Source organism: Puma concolor, chromosome C1 (genome assembly GCF_028749965.1).
Source record: "Puma concolor isolate L17-30 chromosome C1, mPumCon1.1.hap2, whole genome shotgun sequence".
NCBI classification, from domain to species: domain Eukaryota; kingdom Metazoa; phylum Chordata; class Mammalia; order Carnivora; family Felidae; genus Puma; species Puma concolor.
In genome coordinates, this window is record NC_141674.1 from 71,630,556 (window position 1) to 71,655,784 (window position 25,229).

At 41.2% G+C, this 25,229-nt stretch overlaps 1 protein-coding gene across 5 annotated transcripts in view; it reads right to left on the reverse strand.

Moving 5' to 3' along the window:
• The window catches only part of SSX2IP (SSX family member 2 interacting protein), a 42,637-nt gene extending 35,423 nt beyond the window's left edge, over positions 1 to 7,214 (reverse strand). For 3 of the 5 annotated variants that reach the window (XM_086717426.1, XM_086717425.1, XM_086717422.1), the window contains exon 1: positions 7,064 to 7,214. The gene's annotated coding sequence lies outside the window, so the exon portion shown is untranslated. Of the gene's footprint in view, positions 1 to 6,462; positions 6,622 to 6,810; positions 6,967 to 7,063 lie in introns of those variants that run through there. The other 2 variants (XM_086717423.1, XM_086717424.1) reach the window with 2 other exon arrangements.
• Between the last annotated feature and the right edge of the window lie 18,015 nt (positions 7,215 to 25,229).

Below are 25,229 nucleotides of genomic sequence, written 5' to 3' on the forward strand. Positions count from 1 at the left end.
TGAGCTAAGAAGTCCAAATAAAAAAGTTCCCACTTATCGGTATTTTATTCCTAAAATAATTACGGTAACAACACATAGTAAAGGCAATGGAAACAGCAACAACAAAAAACCCACCATAATTCATGAATTTGTAATAGTGTAATCGTGTATAATAGCTTTCTCAATAATTCAGCCCAAATTCAGTCATTGGTTATAGTTCTCAAATTGTGGTCTCAGGATGGGCATCAGTAGCATCTAGAACTTGCTAAAAATGCAAATTCTCAAGTCCCATTCCAGGTCTAAAGATTCAGAAACTCTGGGAGTGGGACACAGAAAATCAGTGTTTTAACAGAAACTCCACAGGATTCTGATGCATCAAGTCTGAGAACGTGGCTTATACTCTACAGAATGTGTTTCAGTGTAAGTTAGTATTCTATTTATGCACTTAGAATATGGAATACCAAAAAGGAATTCTTACCTACGGGTGCTACAGAATGGATTTCGAGAATAATGTAAAAGTGTTCCAGAGTACTACATGAGGGTTGAAAATAACAGTCCTAGAGAACTTGGCTAAGGCTCAACAAACCTTGGAAGGTAGGGAGAACCTTTGAAAAACAAAGTTTGGCAGCTGAAATTCATATATCCCATTCATATACTCTACAACCTAGCAAGTCCCCTTATAGGTATAAATCCAAGAGAAACTTGTGCATCTCTGTGCAAAGGGGCATGAACATAAATAGTGACATTCTTTATATGAGCCAAGTAGCACAAGAGCATAACCCTGGGGCAACCCAAACACCCAAGAGCAACAGAATGAAAAAAAAAAGTGGGGCATATATGCAAAACAGAGTATTAGGCAGCAATCAGAAAATCCCAGAGACACACAACATAGAGGAGTCTCAGCAATACCACGTGGATGAATTTTGCATTATAGTAAGTGAAAAAAAAGGCTCAGAAGACAGGGCACGTAACATAGTTGTTAATTGTGTATGTGTTTGGAAAACCCGTAGATGCCATAAAACTGTATTTTAAAAGACACCAAGGGAATGATGAATATAAGATTCAGTAAACGGTTGCCTCAGGTGAGACAGGTAGGGAAAAGGGCTGGAAGGGCCTATATGGTTATACAGAGGTTATTGTCAAGGCACTACTGTTATGTTAGATGGTGCCTATCATTAAAACTAAATAAATAGACTAATTATGAGAATGTGTCCTGAACCAAGAATATAACTAATTCTTTGTATCTGAAGTCCTTTAATTTTTTTTTTAAATATATAATGTCCCTCAAATATGTCAAACACTAAATTCTACCTGGTCTGGCTATGAGGCACCAAGAGCCCTGGGTCCTCAGCCTGACAACTCCTAAGGCAGGGATTAAGCTGTTTTGAGTCCCAGGATCTAAAGCTAGTGATTCTTCCCCCTGAAAGTATAAAAACAAGCAGTTTTGGCTATAGTTTCAAGGATCTATGAAGCCATACAGATCTACAAAGGATGCATGGACAGGGAGTGAAGAACTGGAACTCCTATGCCAGTTAATTACAAGAAACCAGTAGGAGAGAACAACTCTCAGCCGAGTGGCTCATCAGCTATGCCATCCTCACCATGGCTCTAGAAAGGAGCAGACAGAACACCATTTATAGATGGAAGAATCTGAGACAGATTAAACTAACTTGCCCAGTTACAAACCGGGGAGCAGGAATGAAAATCCACCTATTTAATAACATGGAAGGTAAGAATAAAAACTAGCTATTAATGATTCCAAAGCCTCACAGATCCTGGCCTCCTCTTGACACTCAACACGTATCCCAAGCAAATGATATGAATTCTGCAGGCCCATCTCTTCATTATAAAATAACACAGTTGATGACGGGTTTACTTATTAATGATTTCTAAGATGTCTTCTTGCATTTTATATTCTAGATCTTTTGTGTGGGGATATTTCTAAGACTTGGATACAGAATAGAAAGAATAATGTTGAAGGTGCCAAATTTTAGACAGGAAAGTACAGACAAGCAGATGACAATCTATTGGCAAAGGACTGACACACTCAAGACTGGGACCTTTACAACCTAGACTAACTCTCAGATGAAAGGCATATGCAATAGCCGGTACTCATCTCGGATTGTAAGTAGCTACTGGCCACTGATTAAAACCCTATACATGATTGTATGTAGTGCTAGGATTCCTTTAGAACAATATTCTTCTAGCAATCTCATCCCAACTCGATGTTTCCAAAACATTAAGGTTCCATTCTCGGCAGCCCTGGCACAAAAATATTAATAGCCAACTACGCAATTAATGGTCAGGGTCCAGCTGATGGACTTAGACATGATGATGAGGATCATGAAGGACAGATAAACACTTCGGAAGTTGGGACTGACAAACGCGATGACAAGTATACAAAAGGGAGGCATTTATTCTCATGCGAAAATCTGTCTTTGGTGCTAGACAGTGTCACTTAAAGAGAACAGAGGAAGAAGATTAATAAAATCAGGTGTAGTTAAGTATGTGATAATGACCTCAGTGTAGAACTTACCGGGTTTAGAGATGCCCTCATGAGACATTCAAATGGGGATAAACTCTAGGGCCTGGAGATCAAAAGACATCAGGGCAGATTTAGGAGTCGTCAGCACATATGTGGTACAGAAAAAGAGAGGCAGCAGAAAGAACTCTAAAGAACATTAACATGTAGCAGGTGAGTGAAGGGAACCTGGATATATACTGGGGGAGATAAATACTGGGGTAGGGGGTGGACTCTAGGAAAGTTAAGGGAAAAGAAATTTTTAAAGAAGAGGGGGTAATGAACAGCAGCAAAGGCCATGAAAGGGCAAGATCTGAATAAAATATGGTGGATTTGGCAATTAGTGACTTTATGACAAAGGTGAAGAAATTGGATTTCAGAAAAGTGATGAGCAAATATGAAAAGGAGACAATAAATCATTTACTCAAGGTTAGTTTCCCAGAATGTGAAAACTGAGTTCCTTACATGTGGAGACTTTATTAGATGCTCACAGATCTGCTAGCAACTCAAAAAAATAAAAACATTCTGTCCTTAAGTTAGTTCTTATTCAATTGCAGCATTTTTATATCAAATAGAAATACTAAATAATAAATGTAAGTTATTTTTCTAGGCACCATTATGGATATTAACATATTATTTAATCACAACTCCATGAAGTATGTATTATTCCTAACTTACAAATGAGATGACTAAGGACAGAGAAGATAAGGTCAAGTAATAACTTGCCCAAGGTCAAAGTAGTAGTAGAATGGTCAAAACCAAAATTCGACTCAGGAGAGTTAAGAGGGAGGGAAGGCAATATAGGAAGCAAGAATTAACAGATGAGAGCTGTAAATATTATTGGCTAACTGGCTGTAGCTTAATTTCTACTTAAGAACTTTTTTTTTTGAGATGGGGATGGGGGGGTGAGGGAGAGGAGCAGAGGGGGAGGGGGGAGGCAGAGGGGGAGGGGGGAGAGAGGGGGAGGGGGGAGGGGGGGAGAGAGGGGGAGAGAAGGAAGGGGGAGAGAGAGGGGGAGGGGGAGAGAGAGGGGGAGGGGAGAGAGAGGGGGAGGGAGGGGGAGGGGAGAGAGAGGGGGAGGGGAGAGGGAGGGGGGAGGGAGGGGGAGGGGGGGAGAGAGAGAGAGAGAGGGAGGGAGGGAGGGAGAATATCTTAAGCAGGTTCCACACCCAGCAAGAAGCCCCACTAGGGGTTTAAGCTCACAACCCTGAGATCAGGACCAGAGCTGAAAACAAGAGTCAGAAGCTTAACCAACTGAGCCACCCGGGTGTCCCAAGAACTTATTTTTCATTTAAAAGGCAATTTGTGGGTCTTCTCTCATCTCGGAATCCTACAGTGCTAGGGCCTTTGTTTTTTAACAGCCCTTAATGACACTTAGTTTCTGTACTGCATTATAATTTTATTTCTCTTACCGAACTACAAGTTGCTTGAAAATGGAGCTATATCTTATTTATCTTTGTATCCCTATTCCCCCAATCTTGAAAGTAAAACATCCTTGATAAAAATTGGTTCTATGAATAATCACTTTTCTTTCCTACAGTTTCTGGGGGCTTCAAAAACTATTTTTTAATTATATTTAACTGTTGAGTAGGGTTGAGGTCTCTTAGATTCTACTTAGATTATCTACATTCAGAACATTTTCAGATCATTCAAATTACTGACTTTGGCAGAAATACCCTTCTAAAAATCTAGTATAATTCTCCTGGATAAAAACCATTTAAAAGCGGGGTGCCTGGGTGGCTCAGTCAGTTAAGCGTCTGACTTCGGCTCAGGTCATGATCTCACAGCTCTTGAGTTCGAGCCCCATATCAGGCTCTGTGCGGACAGCTCAGAGCCTGGAGCCTGCTTCGGATTCTGTGTCTCCCTCTCTCTCTGCCCCTCCCCTGCTCACACTCTGTCTCTCTCTCAAAAAATAAATAAACACTAAAAAAAAAAAATGTATAAAAAACAAAACAAAACCATTTAAAAACTCCCTAGCATCTACTGGTCAAAGGTCATAGCTCTGTTCTCTAACCTTTTCACTAACACACCCCACCTGACTCCAACAACCAATCCACTAGTATTTCCCCAACAGTATATTGGGCACAATGTGACACCATGCACTTACCAGGTGAACTCCTTCTCTGTCAAAACACAGCCGAAATTCTCCTTTCTGAAGCCTATTCCTAGTTGCAATTTTTCTTCTCTATTTTTGCTCTCTCCCTCCCTACACTGTTAATTTCCTACAAAACAAACTCCTCAAGGCAACACTCATCTTTTTTATCCTTAGGTCTGGCAAGCAGCAGCTCAGTGTTTATTAAAGCATAATTCAGTACATCTGCTGGTACTATGTATACTACTGACCCACTATCAAAAGTAATGATTTTAGGTTGTTTTCCATTAGCAATAGTGAATGGTGCACTTCTCTAGGTCACCTCTGAATTCAAGATTAACATCTACCTTCATTACCAGCTAATCATAATCACCATCACTAAAGACACAAAAAGCCCCTCACAGTATCAAAACCCTTTTGTGTCTTGAGCGCAACAAACCAACAAGGCATATTCACAGCTATCGTAAAATGTATGAAAAGAAACACTACTTAAAAAGCTTTGGACTGGCTCCGATTTAAGGATGTGAAACGAACTAAAATCACACACTTGTGGGGCAATGTCTTTGACCTTTTTATCTGTAGGCACATACTACACATATAAGGATACTTTTGTCTACTTTTATAATGTCCACCTTTTTAAAACCTGCTTTTGTCAAAGAGCAGCTAGGTCGGGTTTTAGGAGAACCCATGAGTATATACAATCTTTGTGCCGGTCTTGAGGCTTCTGACAAACCATCTGAACAGTTAACGTTTTAGTTCTCATATATATATGCCACCTCGGCATGCCTGGAACAGAACGTACTTTAACAAGTCTTGTCACAAGGCACAATGTGTTATGAGGAGATCTTCACATTTCAGCCTAGAATAACAGTCTTTGCAGTTATCTTCAAGCTGCTTCACCCATGTTACTTAATCCTAGGGCTTTATTATCTTCATTGCACAGATGGGGAAAGAGGAGGGAAGGAAGGGATAAAATGACTTGGCTGAAGAGGCCCCGCAAAGTCACTAAACGAGCCTTCATTTTATCAGCTGCTAATCCTCTTTTCAAAGAACCATTTTGTTTGAGGAACTTTCACTGACAGCAAACAGAACAGTGGGTCAAATTGGTCATTAGCTTTTTTACTTGTTTAGTTTGAAAAACATAAGATTCCTAGGCCTCTGTGTTATGATAGCTATAGGAGAGGAGTTTTGATGGAAGTTCTGTCTGAATCCAAGTTCATAAATCTACCTCTAACTTCTTCTAAATTTCAAGATAGCTTGACTTCAAGTTTAACTCTAAAAGCATTTTTGTCACTCTCCAGATCTCTCACTCTTTTCAAGTTTTATTCAATCTCCTAAATGTGTCAAGTCATACCTACCTTTCAGCTCAAGATCAAGCTACCAGAATTTTCTTCTACCTAAAGAGTAAACCAATTCCTCCTGAGCCATGCAATGTTCCAAGGCATCCATCTTTCACCACCAACTGTACAGTCAGACTCTAATCTGTGTTAGGGAAGCTTTAGCAATTTCAAACTCCAGGCCGCTTCCACTCAGTTTAGATCCACTCTTGGAGGAGTGCCTCTTCTAATCCTCTCCCCCATTATGCCCCACCCACGAAAGGGAAATCTCGATTCTCTCAGATTCAACAAGAACTGTGCCAGAGTTGCAAGTAATGACAATCTGGCAATCACAACTACGGACCTTGAAATGAGGTAATAATCTAAAGATCGCCACATTACACGTGCTAGGAACAAATTATTTAGCAGATTCCATTTCCTGTGGCTTGCAAAACAGGGCGATCAGCATAGGCTCAAAAGCGGGCAGGGAGCTCACAATTCGGCTTACCGTTCTCTACTGTTAAAATTCTACACCAAAATATTTTCACACTTGCCTGCCTTTTAGATGATGTAAGCTCTTCCCCTTGACTTTTAACTAGACCTCCATCGGGGACCTCTTCCCCCGCAGCAGCCACGGGCCGCTCAGTCAGTAACTCATCCTAAGGACTGCCTCTTGCGGCTCGCCCCAACAAATCCCGAAGCCCGCATGCCCCGCAGCCTCCGCTAGCGACACACCGCAGCCCCAAACTGGCCATCCCCTCCTCCCCCACGTCGCTCGTCATCCCACGCCAGGCGCCACCCTCTCTCCATCCGGGAGAGGATTTGGGGCTCCGCGGTCCGGATTCCTCCCGGGGGCGCAGCGCTGCGACCGCTAGCGGGAGCGGACCCGCGCTGGCACCTACCTCCCACCTCCTCCTCCAGCCACGGCCGGGGTCAAAGCTCGCCCGCCTCCTCCAACGGCCCCAACGGCCGCGCCAAGCCTCTCGCAGAGGAGCGGGGCGCCGAGCCAGGTGCCGGCGCTCACCTCCGCACCCGCCCTCTGGCTCCCAGCCGGCGCCCACCCCAGGCCCCGCCGGCGCCCCCGCCCCTCTCCGGGCGGGCGCGTCACAATCCCCGTTCGCGTGGCGGGGGGGTGGGGGGGGGAAGAGTTCTCACCGTCACCGCCCCCGAGAGCGGCGGGGGAGGCACCGCTCGCTGTCTTAAGCCGGCTCTCGCAGCCCCGGGGGCCCGCACAGGCGCCGCGGCACGCAGCGCCCCGCGCCGGCGGCCCCGCCTCCGCCTCGGGCTCCCGCCTTCCCCGCCCTTGGCCGGGCTCCGCTCCTCCCCTCGCGGCCACCCCCAGCCTGGGCAGGTTCGCTAGGTTCCCACCCCGCCCCCGCGCCGCCGGCGCCGCAGGCTCAGCCGCCTCCCATTGGCTCCTCCGGTTGCTAGGCGATGAACAACCGCGGCCTGCATTGGCCCCCAGAGTCTCCTCCACCCCCTCCAAAAAAACCTAGAGAAAAAGAAAACCTTATCCCTAGAGCCGGAGAGGGATGCGGGCGCAGCTGCGGCTGCGGCACCTGTTACGCCCTGTGATTCACCCGGGCCCTGCTCCCCGCCCCCTCCTTACGCCCGCGGGGCTGGGGCCCCTGGGCTCCGTGGGGGAAGTGGGTCGTGGCTGCTTCAAGGCACGTGTTCCGAACCCCAGTGAACCCCAACACCCACCCTAGAAGCAAAAATGAAGCATCCCAAAAGAGCCACGTGCGCTGGCAAAAGTGGAGAAATAAACCAAACAACAGCCGGCACCCAGAATTAGGTCAGGCCCAGGGGAAGGGAGGTTCAAGCGTTGGGAATCATGGATGCAAACAACCCAACCCGGGGAAAGTTACATGTAAAATTAGGGCAAAGAAACGGACCTGGGCAGAAGACAGCTAGAAAACTGACGATGGCACTCGTGAACTAGAAGTTTATGCAGAAATGTCCCACACCCACTCAGCAAAATATGTGCAGAGAAAATGAATGCTTGTGTTGCTTCCGTAGCGGGGGTCAAACCGGCTCCTCCCCTCTTCCATAGCAGCCTAAAATTCTCCAGGGAGGAAGAGGGGCCGGGGAAAGGAAAGAGATCAGATGGTGAAGTCGCAGGCATAGGAGCGGAGTTAGAAAAAACACAAAGATGTGCTTTGATGGATTTTGTTTTTAGTGGAGCCAATGGATTTACTCAAGAGGAGAGAAACAGGTTTGGTATTTTAAGGAGGCTCCTGAGAGCTCTTGGAAACCTAAATAATTGAGACAAAAACAAATATTAACACTGAAGAACAAGGGAGGGTGTAGTGCTCCCACCTCCCCCGCCCCCAATGTACACGCACAGACCCCCAATCCTGGATGAAAGATCAAGGCGAGAAAGTGAGCACACCATGGTGACAGCTTCAGAGTCCAATGAAATCCTCTTTGCTTTTGGCCTAAGCCATCAGGAGGCTGGCTAGATGTTGTTAAGCATAGGTGAATGACAGCCAAATAGCCTGTTAGGGGCCATCATTGCAAGCTCGCTATTAGCGTAGGGCTGATGGGGAGGAAGAAACCAATTATCACCAAAGATTACTTACCTATCCCCTAACCCAGGCTACCGATACGGGGGCGAGGGGCTTAGTCCTGTTCCCAAGAAGGGTTTTGAAATTTCAACTATCCATCCCTCAAAATCCCACACCCCTCCCCATCCTAAGAAGCAACTTAATATGACAGTTTTTCCTTGAAATACCAAGGCTTCATTTTGGCCATTTCCCCTCACAGTTAAAAAGGGAGTGCTCACTCTTCAACAGGTATAAGAGTTGAGCTCAAGCAATTCAAAAAGCAGCCTCTGGCACACCCTGTTGTGACCTAACCACTAACAGACTTGGATTCTAAGAAAAGAAGGCTTGGGTCAGGCTGAGGTCTGGAAATTCAGACGTGCCCCCACCCCCAAGGATGAGTCAGGTCAGTCTGAATAAAACAGTGGTCTTCGATTTTTTGGTTTCAGGAACCTCTTTCCATTCCTAAAAATGATAGAGGGGCCCAAAGAGCTGTTGTTTATATAGGTTATATTGACACTTACCGTACTAGAAATTAAAACAGAAATTTAAAGTGTTTATTTAAAAAAATAAAAATTACATCTTAACATAAATAGCACATTTTAATGGAAAATAAGTATATATTCCCCCAATATAGTAAAGAGTGATATTAATTTAAAAGTTTGCAGATATCTTTGATGTCTGGCCTAATGGAAGACAGTTTGATTATTCCATCTGCTGAATTCAATCTGTTGCACTATTTCAGGTCGCCTTCACTACACGCTCATAAAAGAATGGTAGTAAAAAGGGCAAATAACATCGTAGCATTATGATTAAAATTGATTTGACTGCACACTTCCTGAAAGGGTCTTGGGGATTGCCACCTCCTTCCAGGGTTCCTAAGATTACACTTTGAGAACTGGTCTAAACCTGTCTTGATACTCTGTCCCTCTTTGTTAACTGGTTTAGGACCTGAGCATGTGACCTAATTCTGGTGAGTAATAATGTGAAGTAAGAGGGTGTGAGACTTGGAGGAAGAGTTTTATCCCTGAGAACCCATAAGAATTCTTTTCCTTACCTCTTGCCTTGGCCATCCTCCAGTGAGCAAGATGTGTTTGGAGCTGCTGTGGTATATCCCTCAATAGTGAGAGAAAAACAAGAAGAATTCAGGAAAAGCAACCCAGAACCCAGACATCACTGAGTAGGGCTCTGCATACCTGCATACTCCTCACATGCTTATTCACTGATGTATCCCCAGTGCCTAAAACAGTGCCTGGTACTTAGTTGTTGGTGCTCAATATTTATTTGGTGAATAAATAAACATAACTTCAAATGAGTGGTTTTCGTTTCAAAGTAATCACTTTGGCAGGCTGTATACATGACCTATTCCATTGATGCTGCTGGAAAGGTATCACACCAGTAGGGACTGAATTTATTGAAAAGAATTTTTTTTTTTTTTTTTTTTTTTTGAGAATAAACCTGATTTTTGAGACAATCCAAAAGTTGTTCAGAGCCAAATCTGATGAACACATTCTGGAGCCATGCTAAAATGCCAAACCTGTGTTTTCCAACTAAGTTGCTGCATTTGGGTAGATAAAGGTCAAAAAACAAGATGTGTTTGATTTTCTAAGACAGTAAACTGATTCGGAACCTAATTGCAAAGAGGAGTTCTAAAAATGTACACCAATAACAAGTTGCAGAAAAAGTATATTTAAATGTATATATGTTTGTGTGTGTGAATGAACCTCTTCCAAAATGTCTGCAGACTGCAGACATTGCCCCTACTACATCAGTTTTTCAAAAATGAAAATCAGATCCTTTCTGTCCCCCACCCCTGATTAAGAACGTTTAATGGCCTCTCGTTGTATTTAGCATGACATGAACATGAACTTCCTAACCAATTATACACACATGATCTGGCTTCCATCCCCCTCTTGGTAATCTCACTATGGCACACAAAGTCCCAGCCACAGTGGTGCCCTTTGTGGCACTCTGTCCCTTGAACCTGGCATTCAGTTTTCTTCCCACAAGGGTTTAAACTCTGATTCTTTTTCATCATTCAGACCCCACTTTCAAATATAAAGTAATCTTTCTTTGGGCTTGGTTCTATTTGTTTACTTGTTTCCTTGCTTATGGTCTGTCTCCCCCCGACTGGAATGGAAGCCTCATGAAGACAGTGATCTTGGTTGTGTTCGCCTTTGCAGCCCCTCCATGCCTGCCCTGGAGGGTTGCTAACCAAACTATTAATAGTGAGATTGGGAGGGAAGGAGGGAGATAGGAGGGAGGGAACATTTGCTTTACATTTTATTAGCTTCTGTTATACATGAATTTTTACAAGTATGTATTATTATAACTTTAAAATATTTTTATTTTACAGAAATAAATAGGTTCTGACTTTAGTATATGTATTAAATTAATAATCCACTCCCTATTTACTCATACGCATGCCTTAGAAACCACTGTTTCAAATACCACAGCAAACATTCAGGCCACACAGCTTCTACTAATGTGTATATTCAAATCTGGATAATAATGGACAAACTTATAAAGCCTTTCTGTTGTAATTCATACCATCTGGACTATTTCAATAACAGCAACCATTTCTGGACGTAGAGGAGAATATTTCTTGTCAGAGCCTGTAGGCTGTAACAGATGAGAAGATGGGCTGAGTCACTTCTCCTTAATGGCTACACTTTTATTATTTCTGTGTTCTGGCCAAGACCATCTTTCCAGGGGTGACAGGGTGGATAAACAAAATCTTACTGGATATTGTGCTAGCGATTCTCTTACCCATGGCCTCATTTTATTTACAAGATCAATTTAAGGCTGTTTGTAACTAACTGCAAAATACTGTAGGACAGGTTCCAAGGCCCAAAGACTTCAGAGTCCTCCTTGTGGGCTCAGTGGTCTGGGAGTCCTCCACAGAGGAGAGAGAACTGTGGCAATCTTCACCCTGCAAGCTTGACAAAAAGCTGAGACCAGCCACCAACTCTGCTTTCTGACTTCTAAAAGGTGGCCTTATACTTGGCTGGATTTGGCTCCCTTAGCTATCTGACTGAATCTCTACATCATGCCGCATTTCCAAACATGATTCATTCCTGGCAAATCCCTTTGGATTTGGGCCACTTGTAGTCTGGCTTGAAATGAGAGTCCTGTGCCACTTACGAAGTCCTGGCTAAGTCTGCAGGGAAACAGACCGCTGTGGTGCCCTTTTCCTTTCATCTCCACTCAGGTGAAAATCTCCAGAAAAGAAAACTGTCCCTTCACATTACCTGTCCCACCCTACTCTGACACATACAAACATACAGAACAGCGTACAATGACCTGATGCCTGACAACCTTCCAGGTATTCCATTCTTAATGCTTTAGATTTTTGTCTAGTCTGCTGAGTGTTTTGCTCTAGTATTTTTTTTAATGTTTTTTAAAATAGTTTATTTACTTGGGGAGTGAGAGCACAAGCAGGGGAGAGGCAGAGAGAGAGGGAGACAGAGAGAATCCCAAGCAGGCTCCGCACTGTCAGTGCAGAGCCCAAAGTGGGACTCAATCTCATGAACCGTGAGATCATGATCTGAGCTGAAATCAAGAGTCAGACACTCAACAAACTGAGTCACCCAGGCACCCCTAGTATTTTTTTTTTTTTTTTTTTTTTTGGTGAAAGGGTTCTCTTTGAGCAAGAATGCCTGATGAATTTATTAAGCTCTAACACTTTGGTTTCCAACTCTCCCATTTGTCCCCAAATCAATTTGTTAATTTAAAAATATGCCATGCAAAACTTGATTATGCATAAATCACTCAAACAATTATAATATATTATCAAGAAAGGTGGTAAGATATCAACTGGAGTAGTTCTCAAAACCTTTATTTCTGGGAGAGAAACATACCTCCTTTAGTAAATACAGTGAACACGCATGTAACACACACACACACACACACACACACACACACAATGGGCAAGCATTTTGAGCATTAATAGGGACTGTCTTGAATTCTGATATAAAACATTTGGATCACATTAACATAAGTCGTTGACACAAACTCATCTTCTTTAGTATCTACTCATACTAAGTATAATGTTTTTTATATTTTTACTGAATATATATATATATATATATATATATATATATATATAAAGGAATATTACTTGGTTACAAAAAGAATGAAAGCTTGCAACAACATGGATGGATCTAGACAGCATAGTGTTAAGAGATAAGAGATAAATAAGTCAGTCAGAGAAAGACAAATACTGTATGAATTCACTCCTATGTGGAATTTAAGAAATAAAACAAAGAAAAAAGAGATACACCAAAAAGCAGACTCTTAACTATAGAGAACAAACTGATGGTTACCAGAGGGGAGGTGAGTGGGGGGATGGGTAAAATAGGTGAAGGGGATTAAGAGTTCACTTACTATGATAAGCACTGAGTAATGTCTAGAACTGTTGAATTGCTATATTATACACCTGAAACTAATAGAGCACTGTATGTTAACCGTATTGGAATTTAAAAAAAATAACAAAACAAAAAAATTAAAACTTACCAATCACACATATCTCCTGTTGGGTCTGTCCTTCGGCCACCTTGTTTTTACTCGGGCCCTCTACCCCATCCCCTCCAGTACATATACACACTCATGCACAAAGCTAACCTTGCAAACTGTGGTGACTTCTAAGCCTTTCTCAGAGCAATTTGGCTCATTCTACTCTTCTAAACTTGCAAATTTAAACCCAGAGCACCGATCAGCCAACAAAACACCCTCCAAGGAAGTGGGGGTGGCAGGACTATAAATGACCCCAAATGCTTTTTAGTTATACTGAAACCTATTTAAAAACCACAGAGCACAAAAATCCAGCCTTGACTTGAACAGTTCTGATTTCATTCTGCACCAACGCACCCTTTTATTTCACATAGTCCTAGTCTCCCTCCTCTTATTTGAAATTTTCCCTAATGGTTCAGTGAATATTTATTGAATGATTACCATGGACCAAGCATTGCGGGATATAAGGTCCCTGTTCACAACAGGAACTCAGACTCTCCCAGGAACACAGGACAATGACAGTCCTGTAGGGAAGAAGTAGAGTGTACCACAGGCCCTTGAGTCAGACTTTCTGGTCTGAAATACTGCCCAGCCACCTGAGTCCATATTGACATTACCGAGCTCCCAAACCAGCCTGAGGCTTCCTTCCCCTGGACATTCGGTTTAGTAAACAATAAATGCTTTGTGGTCTAAGTCACTACTAGTTAGGCTGTGTGTTCCTTGCAGCCCAAAGCATCCTGATAGTATTCTCATAAAGTAATCTGAGGGTATGATATTTCATTTTATTGGTACAAATGTACTCAAGTGTCACAAGTGGAAACAGTCAAGTGAGCAAAAAGTCAGTGAAAAATGAAGTATGGGAATTATTTACAAAGGACTGATTGAGTGGAATAATTAAATAAAGTAGCAAAAATATGGAACTTTCTGTCATTTGAATTATAATATATATCTAGGATATTAACATTTTTCTACATTATATTTTCTTTCTTAATTAGGCCAGAAAAATTATAACATATTGATAAATAGAACTTTTTTTTTTCCAACGTTTTTTTATTTTTTTTTTATTTTTGGGACAGAGAGAGACAGAGCATGAACGGGGGAGGGGCAGAGAGAGAGGGAGACACAGAATCGGAAACAGGCTCCAGGCTCTGAGCCACCAGCCCAGAGCCCGACGCAGGGCTCGAACTCACGGATCGCGAGATCGTGACCTGGCTGAAGTCGGTCGCTTAACCGACTGCGCCACCCAGGCGCCCCTTAAATATAACTTTTTACAAAATTTTTTGTTATTCTGAAAATTTTAGGCCACAGTATGTTTTTTTTTTTTTTTCCTAGTACTTGCTTTATGTTGCAGATATTTTCCAGGAAAAGCCGTGTGTAAATAATGTATTTAGAAATCAAATTTTATTCTAAAGCTCCTAGTGAAACGAGGTGTTTCAAAGAAAATTATGATAAATCTTTTTGTATGGTAAATGACATCTTTGTAGAACAAATAATCTCTTTATCACTTATCCATTCTATAAGAATTTTAAATTCTTAAATACTCTATAAGTATTTTAAATATGCTGGCTATCCTTAAAAGGGTTTCACCTATCATCATTTTAAAACCAGACTTTTATATAACTATTTTATTTATTTATTTATTTATTTATTTATTTATTTATCTATTTATTTTAAATGTTTATTTATTTTGAGAAAGAGAATGATCAGGGAAGGGGCAGACAGAGGGAGAGAGAATCCCAGTCAGGCTCCACACTGTCAGTGCAGAGCCCAACGGAGGGCTCAGTCTCACGGACAATGAGATAATGACCTGAGCTGAAGCCAAAAGTTGGATCCTTAACCAACTGAGGCACGAAGGCTCCCCTCCGTAACTATTTTAATGAAGAGTTTTCTCTGATATGAATCGGATTACAGAAGGCTGAGGTGTTGAAATGAACAGTTCATATCCTTTTATTCTGCAACTAGCATTTCAATTTTACCTTACTTTTAAATTTCCTTTTGATTTCATTATTTATATTTTGCCAGACAAAGTTTCTTTTCCTGCATTGTTAGCGAGGAAGAAATCTGGAGGCTTGCCTCCTGATTTTATTTCTCGCTTTATAAACCTCTATCAATGATGTCATCACGTAAGTGCTCAAGTTGAAATATAATGGAAGAGAATCTTCTATATGCTGGGTACACTGCCCACATAAAATTTCAGATTTCAAAAACGTTGATATCGATTAAAGTATGGTATTGACTTAAAGTAACAGCTTAAGACTGCAAATCATATGTGAATCTGCCTGTCCCTTTAAAGAGAAAAGCAATTGCATTTTGGTTGCTGAGCTCTCTTGGATTTATTTTATCTTAACAGCTGTTCCTGAAGTCGATGTTATTCAAATGAGGGGTTTCAAGCTCTTTGTTATGTTTTGCAACTTATGGTGTATGCTATCAAACATAAAACCCAAATTTAGAATGGGGTGATGGGGGAGGCAATTAGCAATACTAGAGAAATAAAATAATATTGAAAAAAACCCTCTAATTTTTATTTAACAAAGATACAACCGATGAACATGATCTGCCTGAGGCCCCGGTAACAGTAGCAAGGCAAAATCCCCAAACCTCTAGGACTGAAAGTTGGATGATATATTTAGTAATAAGTATATGTGTAGTGGGGAGGGGTGGCATTCTAGATGGAAATAATGGAAATTTTCTGTGGTTATAGAAGATGAGAAGAGAACATATCAAACACTTTTCAGTCCTGGAAATATATGCTGGAAATAAGCATATTATAAACTTTGCCTAACATAGGCCATTCTTTGATCTAGGAAGAATAACTTTACAACTCACACTCTCTATTTTATTTATTTTTGGTGCACTTGTGTTTCAAAAGGCAGCAGAGTCTGATTGTTAAGACTATGCAAACTCTGAGCAAAAATATATGCTTTGCTCTGTCACATACTTGCTGTGGAAACTTCAGTTTTTGTTTAATTTACAAATTAAAGCAGTTCACTTCAGTCATAGCAAAGTATATACCAAGTTTTTAACTTACTTAGGAGTTATCATCTTTATGCGTATGTAAGATTTAATAATTTCCTAGTATTAATGTTAATGATTTATTGAATGATTATTACTTGTTAAGCATTGTTGTCAGAGCCTTAAATATGGATGTATTTCATCCTCACAACAACCCTATAAGGTAGGTATCATTATTGCCTTTATTTCCAGATTAGGAATTAAGCAGGGAGAGGTTAAATAATTTGCCCAGGATCACACAGCAAGTAAATTTCAGAGTTAGGGTTCACAGGGCTCTTTTCTTAACCACCATGTCATTACCAACCTATTTAGGACTGCCTTATCTCTGTTGCTCTCCAATCATTTTTGTTCAAAAGGCTGCTATTTAGTGAAGAGTAGTTTTTTTTATTAAAAAAAAATTTTTTTAACGTTTATTTTTGAGAGAGAGAAAGAGAGAGAGAGAATGGGGAGAGCATGAATGGGGGAGGGGCAGAGAGAGAGGGAGACACAGAATCTGAAACAGGCTGCAGGCTCTGAGCTGTCAGCACAGAGCCTGATACAGGGCTCGAACCCAGGGACTGTAAGATCATGACCTGAGCTGAAGTCAGATGCTTAACCGACTGAGCCACCCAGGCACCCCAGGGGTAATTTTTAAACTGAGGTAACCACCCTCTGCCTATAGACACAAAGACTCTCCATGTGGTACAGAACATGGATAGTTTGAAGGGAATCAATTCCACACCCTCCATTTCCACACTTTTCTTCAAATGTATCTGCCTGAGAACTGGGTTGTAGTCTCTCTTCCACCCCCTTCCCACAATTAATTGCCATTTTTCCACTTAACAAAGGAAAGTCATTCTCACACACCCCACTTCTTCCTATGGTGCACTAACCCCAGGTTCACAAAACACAGGAAATCTGAAGACCGTGTTAGTGTTGAGAAAGAGGGAATGTGATGAACAGAACTGTTGCCTGATAGAGCATTACAAGTAATTCAAACGATAAATCATCACGTGACGGCATATAATTGAGAATTCGAAGAACTGAGTAACACTGCTACAGCAAATTCCTCCCATTTCCATCTACTCATTTCTGTGGATAAAGTACTTCAGCGTTTCTATCTATACAGTGTCAAATGCATTGAATAGAATTGAAGCAGAACCCAATCATACGAGCAGAATATAAATATATTCATCCACAAATCCACAGGATTTGAAATTCCTGTCATTAACACATGCATTTTCAATAAAATCTCATTTTGTAATGTTTCAAGGTAGTTATCAATTTGTAATATAGCCACTGTTTGATCAGTTGTGTACGACTAATAATTTTAATGATAACTCCATCCAGAGACATTTTTTTTTAATTTTTTTTTTAATGTTTATTTATTTTTGAGACAGAGAGAGACAGAGCATGAACGGGGGAGGGGCAGAGAGAGAGGAAGACACAGAATCGGAAACAGGCTCCAGGCTCTGAGCCATCAGCCCAGAGCCCGACGCGGGGCTCGAACTCACGGACCGCGAGATCATGACCTAAGCTGAAGTCGGACGTTTAACCGACTGCGCCACCCAGGCGCCCCCAGAGACATTTTTAACACCTAGAACCTAGAGAGTCACTGGAAGTAAAATTATGTCAATATATAGTTAAAATGTCTGTTATAAAGAATGATGTAATGATCAAGAAAAATTTTTCATGCATGAAAATACACAATAAGATACCATTCTGTGGGGAAAATGGAGTGAAAATATGAATTCAAGAATAAAAAGCAAAAATTTAAATTTTCTAACTGTTAAAGGAGTGCTAGTGTATATACATTGAAATAATAATGTTGGGTAACAAATTACTGTGGGCTTTAAATTCTTTGGGACACCTTTATTTATTTATTTATTTATTTATTTATTTATTATTTTTTTTGAAGTTTATTGTCAAATTGGTTTCCATACAACACCCAGTGCTCATCCCAAAAGGTGCCCTCCTCAATACCCACCACCCACCCTCCCCTCCCTCCCACCCCCCATCAACCCTCAGTTTGTTCTCAGTTTTTAAGAGTCTCTTATGCTTTGGCTCTCTCCCACTCTAACCTCTTTTTTTTTTTCTTTCCCCTCCCCCATGAGTTTCTGTTAAGTTTCTCAGAATCCACATAAGAGTGAAACCATATGGTATCTGTCTTTCTCTGTATGGCTTATTTCACTTAGCATCACACTCTCCAGTTCCATCCACGTTGCTACAAAGGGCCATATTTCATTCTTTCTCATTGCCACATAGTACTCCATTGTATATATAAACCACAATTTCTTTATCCATTCATCAGTTGATGGACATTTAGGCTCTTTCCATAATTTGGCAATTGTTGAGAGTGCTGCTATAAACACTGGGGTACAAGTGCCCCTATGCATCAGTACTCCTGTATCCCTTGGGTAAATTCCTAGCAGTGCTATTGCTGGATCATAGGGTAGGTCTATTTTTAATTTTTTGAGGAACCTCCACACTGTTTTCCAGGGTGGATGCACCAATTTGCATTCCCACCAACAATTCAAGAGGCTTCCCGTTTCTCCACATCCTCGCCAGCATCTATAGTCTCCTGGTTTGTTCATTTTGGCCACTCTGACTGGCATGAGGTGATATCTGAGTGTGGTTTTGATTTGTATTTCCCTGATGAGAAGAAATGTTGAGCATCTTTTCATGTGCCTGTTGGCCATCCAGATGTCTTCTTTAGAGAAGTGTCTATTCACGTTTTCTGCCCATTTCTTCACTGGATTATTTGTTTTTCAGGTGTGGCGTTTGGTGAGCTCTTTATAGATTTTGGATACTAGCCCTTTGTCCGATATGTCATTTGCAAATATCTTTTCCCATTCCGTTGGCTGCCTTTTAGTTTTGTTGGTTGTTTCCTTTGCTGTGCAGAAGCTTTCTATCTTCATGATGTCCCAGTAGTTCATTTTTGCTTTTAATTCCCTTGCCTTTGGGGATGTGTCAAGTAAGAAATTGCTACGGCTGAGGTCAGAGAGGTCTTTTCCTGCTTTTTCCTCTAGGGTTTTGATGGTTTCCTGTCTCACATTCAGGTCCTTTATCCATTTTGAGTTTATTTTTGTGAATGGTGTGAGAAAGTGGTCTAGTTTCAACCTTCTGCATGTTGCTGTTTGGGACATCTTTAAAAACACCTCACAACTTTATGTTAAAATATCATGAATTGCATTATGCTGGAAACCACACCCTTTACAAATTTATGATAAAAAATTATAAGTGGCAACATAAAAATGTCGGAGGGAAGGTGCCTGGGTGGCTCAGTCAGTTAAGTGTCCAGCTCTTCATTTCAGCTCAGGTCATGGGGCAGTTGGTGAGTTCGATCCCTGCATCAGGCTCTACACTGATAGTACAGAGCCTGCTTGGGATTCTCTCTTTCTCTCTCTCTCTCTCTCTCTCTCTCACACACACACACACACACACACACTCAAAATAAATAAACTTTATTCAAATATGTGGGAGGGATACAAGTTTTTCAAAATTCTTTCAGGGAGGTATATGAGCAAAAAGTTTGAAGACCACTGATCTGGAAGCCCGAGAAGATCTCCCTAGGGTACTTAATATCCGGTCCAGGTAATCATTAACAATACCATTTTACACACAAAAACATGACTGCTATGTAAAATAAAATGCCCTTGGTCACTGCTCTTATGCCCTGGACATTCAGCAAATAAATGTTAACAAATGAGAACTGAATATACCATTTTGAGTTGACGCGGGCACTTTTTTCTATGCCCTTCTTTCATCTTTAAGGACGCTGTATACAGCTCTCCCTACCACACTATGTGTTTGAAGAAAACACAACATAAAACACAACTTTTAAGAGCACATTTAAGATAAAGAAATGTACTACAAAATTCTCCTGTGAACTTTCTGTTAATATAAGCCAGGCCTATGGACTACTTGGATTATATGATTTCTTTTTTTTTCTTTTTTCCTTTTTAAATGTTTATTTTTATTTATTTACAAAATTTTTTTAATGTTTATTTTTGAGAGAGAGAGCGAGCAGGGGAGGAGCAGAGAGAGAGGAAGACACAGAATCTGAAGCAGGTTCCAGGCTCTGAGCTGCCAGCACAGAGCCCAACGTGGGGCTCGAATCCACAAACCTCAAGATCATTACCTTAGCCAAAGTCGGACGCCTAACCAACTGAGCCACCCAGGTGCCCAGGTTACATGATTTCTAAAACCAAATTTAAGACCCATGACCTGATACATAAAAGTGTCCTTTGGAGATTAAACCAGTAGTTTACTGAAAATCAGAAATTTCCTGAAAATCCAGGGCCTCAGGTCAAATTAGATACAGTTCACACCATGTTCACTATCTTAAAGAGAAAATCTTATAGTTTATTCTAGGGCCAAAATTAGACCCCAGAAAGCTTGGATTCTCATTTTATTCTGCTACCAATCCTTAATAAGTAACTTCTCTAGGTCTCATTTAATCATTTATAAAATGATCAGGATTATTTCCATATCTTTGGTTTCCCTTCTACACAGAAGTTCTACGCACTCATAAATTTAACAAACATTTACTGAGCACCTGCTATGTACCAGAGCTGTGGAAGGTGCCAGAGATTCAAAAGAGAGTAAGACCAAGTCCCTTTCTTCCAGGAGCTTCTAGGTTCTGAGAGTATTAAGACTGCTTAATTGTTTGCAGATAATTACAATACAGAATGATAAACGCTGTGCTAGAGGATTATGGAAAGCACAGTGATAGCTCAATGGAGGAAGTGTGAAGTTAGGGAAGACTTCACAGAGGAGGAAACACTTACATTTATCTTTTATTTGATCCATTGATGCTTTAACTGTTTGGTTTTTTTTTTTTAATTTGCATTACTTTTAAAGATGAGGCAATACATTCATATAGTATAAAATCCAAAATGTACAAAAGGGAATGCTAGGAAAGGTTTCCCTTCTACCCTCCTCCCCCACCCTACCAGGCTGCCCAGTTTCCCTTCTCAGAACAGCCAGGATTGCCATTTTCTCTTGTACATTCTTTCAAAGATTTGAATTCTCTCTGAAAAGAATGAATATAAGATAATCAAATGAAAATGGGGGACTGAGCATTGCAGACAAAGGGAACAGCCTGAGCCTGTGGGAGAATTGCGGCCCATGAGGCCGCAGGACAGAATGAGGGTCAGCTCCTTGAGGGGCATCCCCATGCTAAGAAGTTTGGATCTTATCTTGAAGCATTTAGAAGAGCCCTCAGTGGATTTAGAGCAGAGAAGGTACCTGATTAAATGGGTGACTTAGAGGGGATCCTGGGTGGCTCGGTCAGTTAAGCATCTGACTCTTGGTTTGTGCTCAGGTCATGATCTCACTGTTGGTAAGATCGAGCTGCCAGTGCAGAGCCTTCTTGGGATTCTCTCTCTCCCTCTCTCTCTCTGCCCACCCCCCACAATAAATAAACAAACTTAAAAAAAAAATAAATGAATGACTTAGGAATAAATGAGTGACTTCTGGCAGAAATATGGAGAATGAATTAGAGAGAAGCAAGATCAGTGAGAGCAACCCATTAGGGGGCAACTGCAATAACCCAGGGAAGGAGTACTGAAGACCTAAGTCAGTACAGAATCAGTGGGGATTGGAAGAGGGCCAACTTGAGCTATTAAGGAAAAAGGATGAACAGCATTATAGAATCAATTGGATTCCAATGAATTGAATTCTTATTCCCTCTTCATCTAAGAATTGGCTGAGTCAAGTTCCAAGAATAATTAGAATTAATTATCCCCTCCCTTTAAGCTGCCACCAGGGCACCCCGTCTTGTCTAGATGTTTATCTCAGTGAACTCAAGATGCCTAAGCTTCCCAGGTCAAATTCATCACTCAAATTCGAATCCCCATATGGCTCTGTCATCAGAAAGTCCCCTATACCCACATTCTTCTCTGACCAGTCTCTTCACCTTCTGGCTCTGGGGGAAACCTGGCTTTTCTCTGAGGACACTGAATTCCCTGCAGCACTCATGAGTGGCAGCCATTTTCTCTCACACTCCATGTACCACCAGGCCGGAAGGTGGTACAGGCAGACTTCTTGCTTCTCCCTGCCACTTCCAAACCATCGTCCCTTTCTTGCTCTCCCCCATCAACTGCTTTGAAACTGATGCCATCAGACTGCACCTCTCTTCTGACCCCCTTGCTCTGTGGCCCTCTCCTGTCCTCCAGATCACTCCCACACAGTTCTTGGAGATTTCAATAGCGGGTTCACTGTCTTTCTCTCTGCCATTCTCCTACAGTGAATGGTCTATCCAGTCTCATGGCCTCTTCCTTCCCCAATCTCTTTATTTGCAGTGATCTTTTCTTCTGCCACATCACTTCAGCCACCAAGCCAGTTATCCTTACACCTGTCATTTATAACTGTCCCCCTCAGTCATCTCAGTTTCAAGCATATTACTTCTATACTTCAGTGCATGCCTCTTCATACCTCAGCTCAAAAAATTCTTCTACTCCACTAGGCACTTTGTTCATTTGACCCTACTGCTCTTTCACTCTGTTTATCTCCATTCCCCAGACCTTCTTTTCCTCCTTACCTAGCTTAGAGTCCACGGTCTTGCACTATAATTAATTCTTTAAATATATGCTCACCTCTCTTGGCCCATTATTGTTTCCATTATATTGTCCTGAAAAGATATTTGTCTGCATTCCTTGTCTCCTTCTCTCACCTCTTCCTCCTTTGGTACCTTTGACCTCATTCTATCCTACTGCAGACAAAATTTCTCCATCAAGCAGGGAACATGGGTGCACGTAGCTCTTGGGTGACATCTGATTGCTTGTCACCAAAGAGAGATGAGAATGGTATCTACTCCAGAAAGTGCTGGGAAGAGGTTTTGGTTGTTTCAGCTTAGATGATGTGCCCACCTTGGACCAATTACTGTGTTCTAAGGAATGTGGTCAACTAGCCTAGCCGGGATCACCTACTAAAATCCTCAGCAAGGCAGCATTACCACAATCAGCAGTCCCACCAGATCCACGTGGAGTAGAGGAGGAGCAGTGAAAAAGCTGGTGCTTTTACCAAAGAAAAAGAGATGAAGGATAAATGAAAACAACGGATACCTGTAATATAGTTCTTCAGGTGGTATTGGAACCTGGAAAAGTGGGTGGCAGGCAAATCATAGAAGACATGATTGCAGCATATTTAGATTACAAATGTATTCCATAACCAAAGTAGAGTCTGTGAAATAAATTTCAATGCCTCATCCAATAAGATATAAATAATGAAAAAGAAAATATTAAGAAATAATATTAAGCAAGGGCCCTATAAAGTAAAATTTAGAAAATGGTAAGAGGGATCTAATTTATATGTTGCAAATCAGCAGCACGTGAAATGCATATCCAAATCAGAGCAATACCCAGAAAAAAGCATTTCAAAAATATACAATTAATAGCCTTCACTTTTCATTTGCATGAGAAATAACACTTTAAATTTAACTCACTTTCCACAAAACTAGGGTAGGCAACCAAAAAACATGAATACATTCTGAAATATTCAAACGAACATAGTCTTAAGGAACAAAAATAAGCAAGGGTGTCTGGCTGGTTCAGTCAGTAGAGCGTGCAACTCTTGATCTTGGGGTTGTGAGTTGGAGACCCATGTTGGGTGTAGAGATTACTTTAAAAAAAAAAAAGAAACAAACAAAAATAAGCATTTGGAGTTTTATTTGTACAGAAAGTCTTGCTATATGGTTTGTTTAGTATAAGAGTAATTTTTTTTTTAAACAAAACATCCTCTTTTTTAAACTATACAAAACAAGCAAAATAAAACAGGAAAACCCATAAACCCTGCTGGAGGTTTTGAGATGCTAAAGTTCTCAGAACTGCTGTTTGCAATTATAAGAGATGATGAACTATTTATAATCCCAGCATTTTCAGAATTCAGCATATTTAAATGTTGCTACCTGATTTACAAGCCAAGGGATTTAAGCTAGAACTGCAAGCAATATGGATAGAATAGTCAAACCCAGACCAGATGGCTCTTTAATGCTTTTTAAGTAGGTTGGTGGTAGCATGGTGTTATCTGAGGACCCAAAAAAAGCACTTCAAAAATATCTCCCTTATTCAAGTCTTGGTGGCTGAAACTCCACCTTTAGCAATTGGGGAAGGTAGAGGACATATGTTGCTTTTGCCTGCCCAGCATTGATTTCTTTTTCTGGTAACAACATCCTGTTTTTCTTAGGAAAGCACTTCTCCTTAGGTCTCCTTGAAGCAGTTAAGGGGCATTGATTCTGACCCTAAATTTGGAGGTGAGCATGAGACCTGATCTTGACTAAGCAGAGTACCCCACCCTCTGGCCATAGCAGTTGGTTAAGGGACAGGTGCAGAACCCAATGATATTCATTCATGGGATTTCGTATGGAAGGACAGAGAAAGAGAAAGTACTCTTTCCCCTGGGAAGCTAGCAGTGGAGAGTGCTATATTCCTGGGGCCATTCCCCCTTCTTTTCTGCACTCCCCCCCACCCCCCACCTCTCACTTAGGTCAACCACTATGGTGCTGAGATTGGGGAATGCCTCTGTAGACTCCTGCCCAGGCCTTCAGGGCCAAGCAACACTTCCACTTGTTAACATTTTCTAGCTTTTGGAGATACCCTAGGACAATTCATTGGCATCTATAAACCACCGACTCCCATATTTCCGAGACAAATGCCAGAAGACATGTTCTAGAAGAGCCATGTTACCCTATGTAAATGCATGATATTAATATTTCTGTTAATACTCTCACAAGGGAGTTTGGAAAAAAGAGAAATCTCTATTTGTAAGGAATCACTTGATTTTTTTTTTATTTGGCCTCTTGGAAAGGAGCTAAATGGATATTCAAGTTCTAATTATAAATGTAAAATATAAATACTGAATTTGCTCTGTATACAGTAAAGATGACCTATGTACCGTAAAGATCTTAGAGTGTCGTAGTCAACGAGGACCTCTAAAATGAATCCTAGTCCTTTTAGCTTCTTGGAAGTCTTCCATGGCGACTAACAAAATGCCAACCATGAAGACAAAGGCATGGTGAGATTTTTTTTTTCTGAATGTGTTTCACTTCTCCCTCATTTCCAAATTCGGCAAGTTTCAAGAAGAAATCATCTACAGTGAGAGGAGGTGGCTTAAAAATAGTTCCATCTTATAAATATTTAGAAGTGAACTGACCTGAGTTTATGCACATGCTCCATTACTTCTGTTGCTAACCCTCCTCCAAAATCACTTACTGTCTGCCTCTAGTAGGACAGAGGGACACTGTGTGACAATGTCCTAGACATCAGGGATATAGC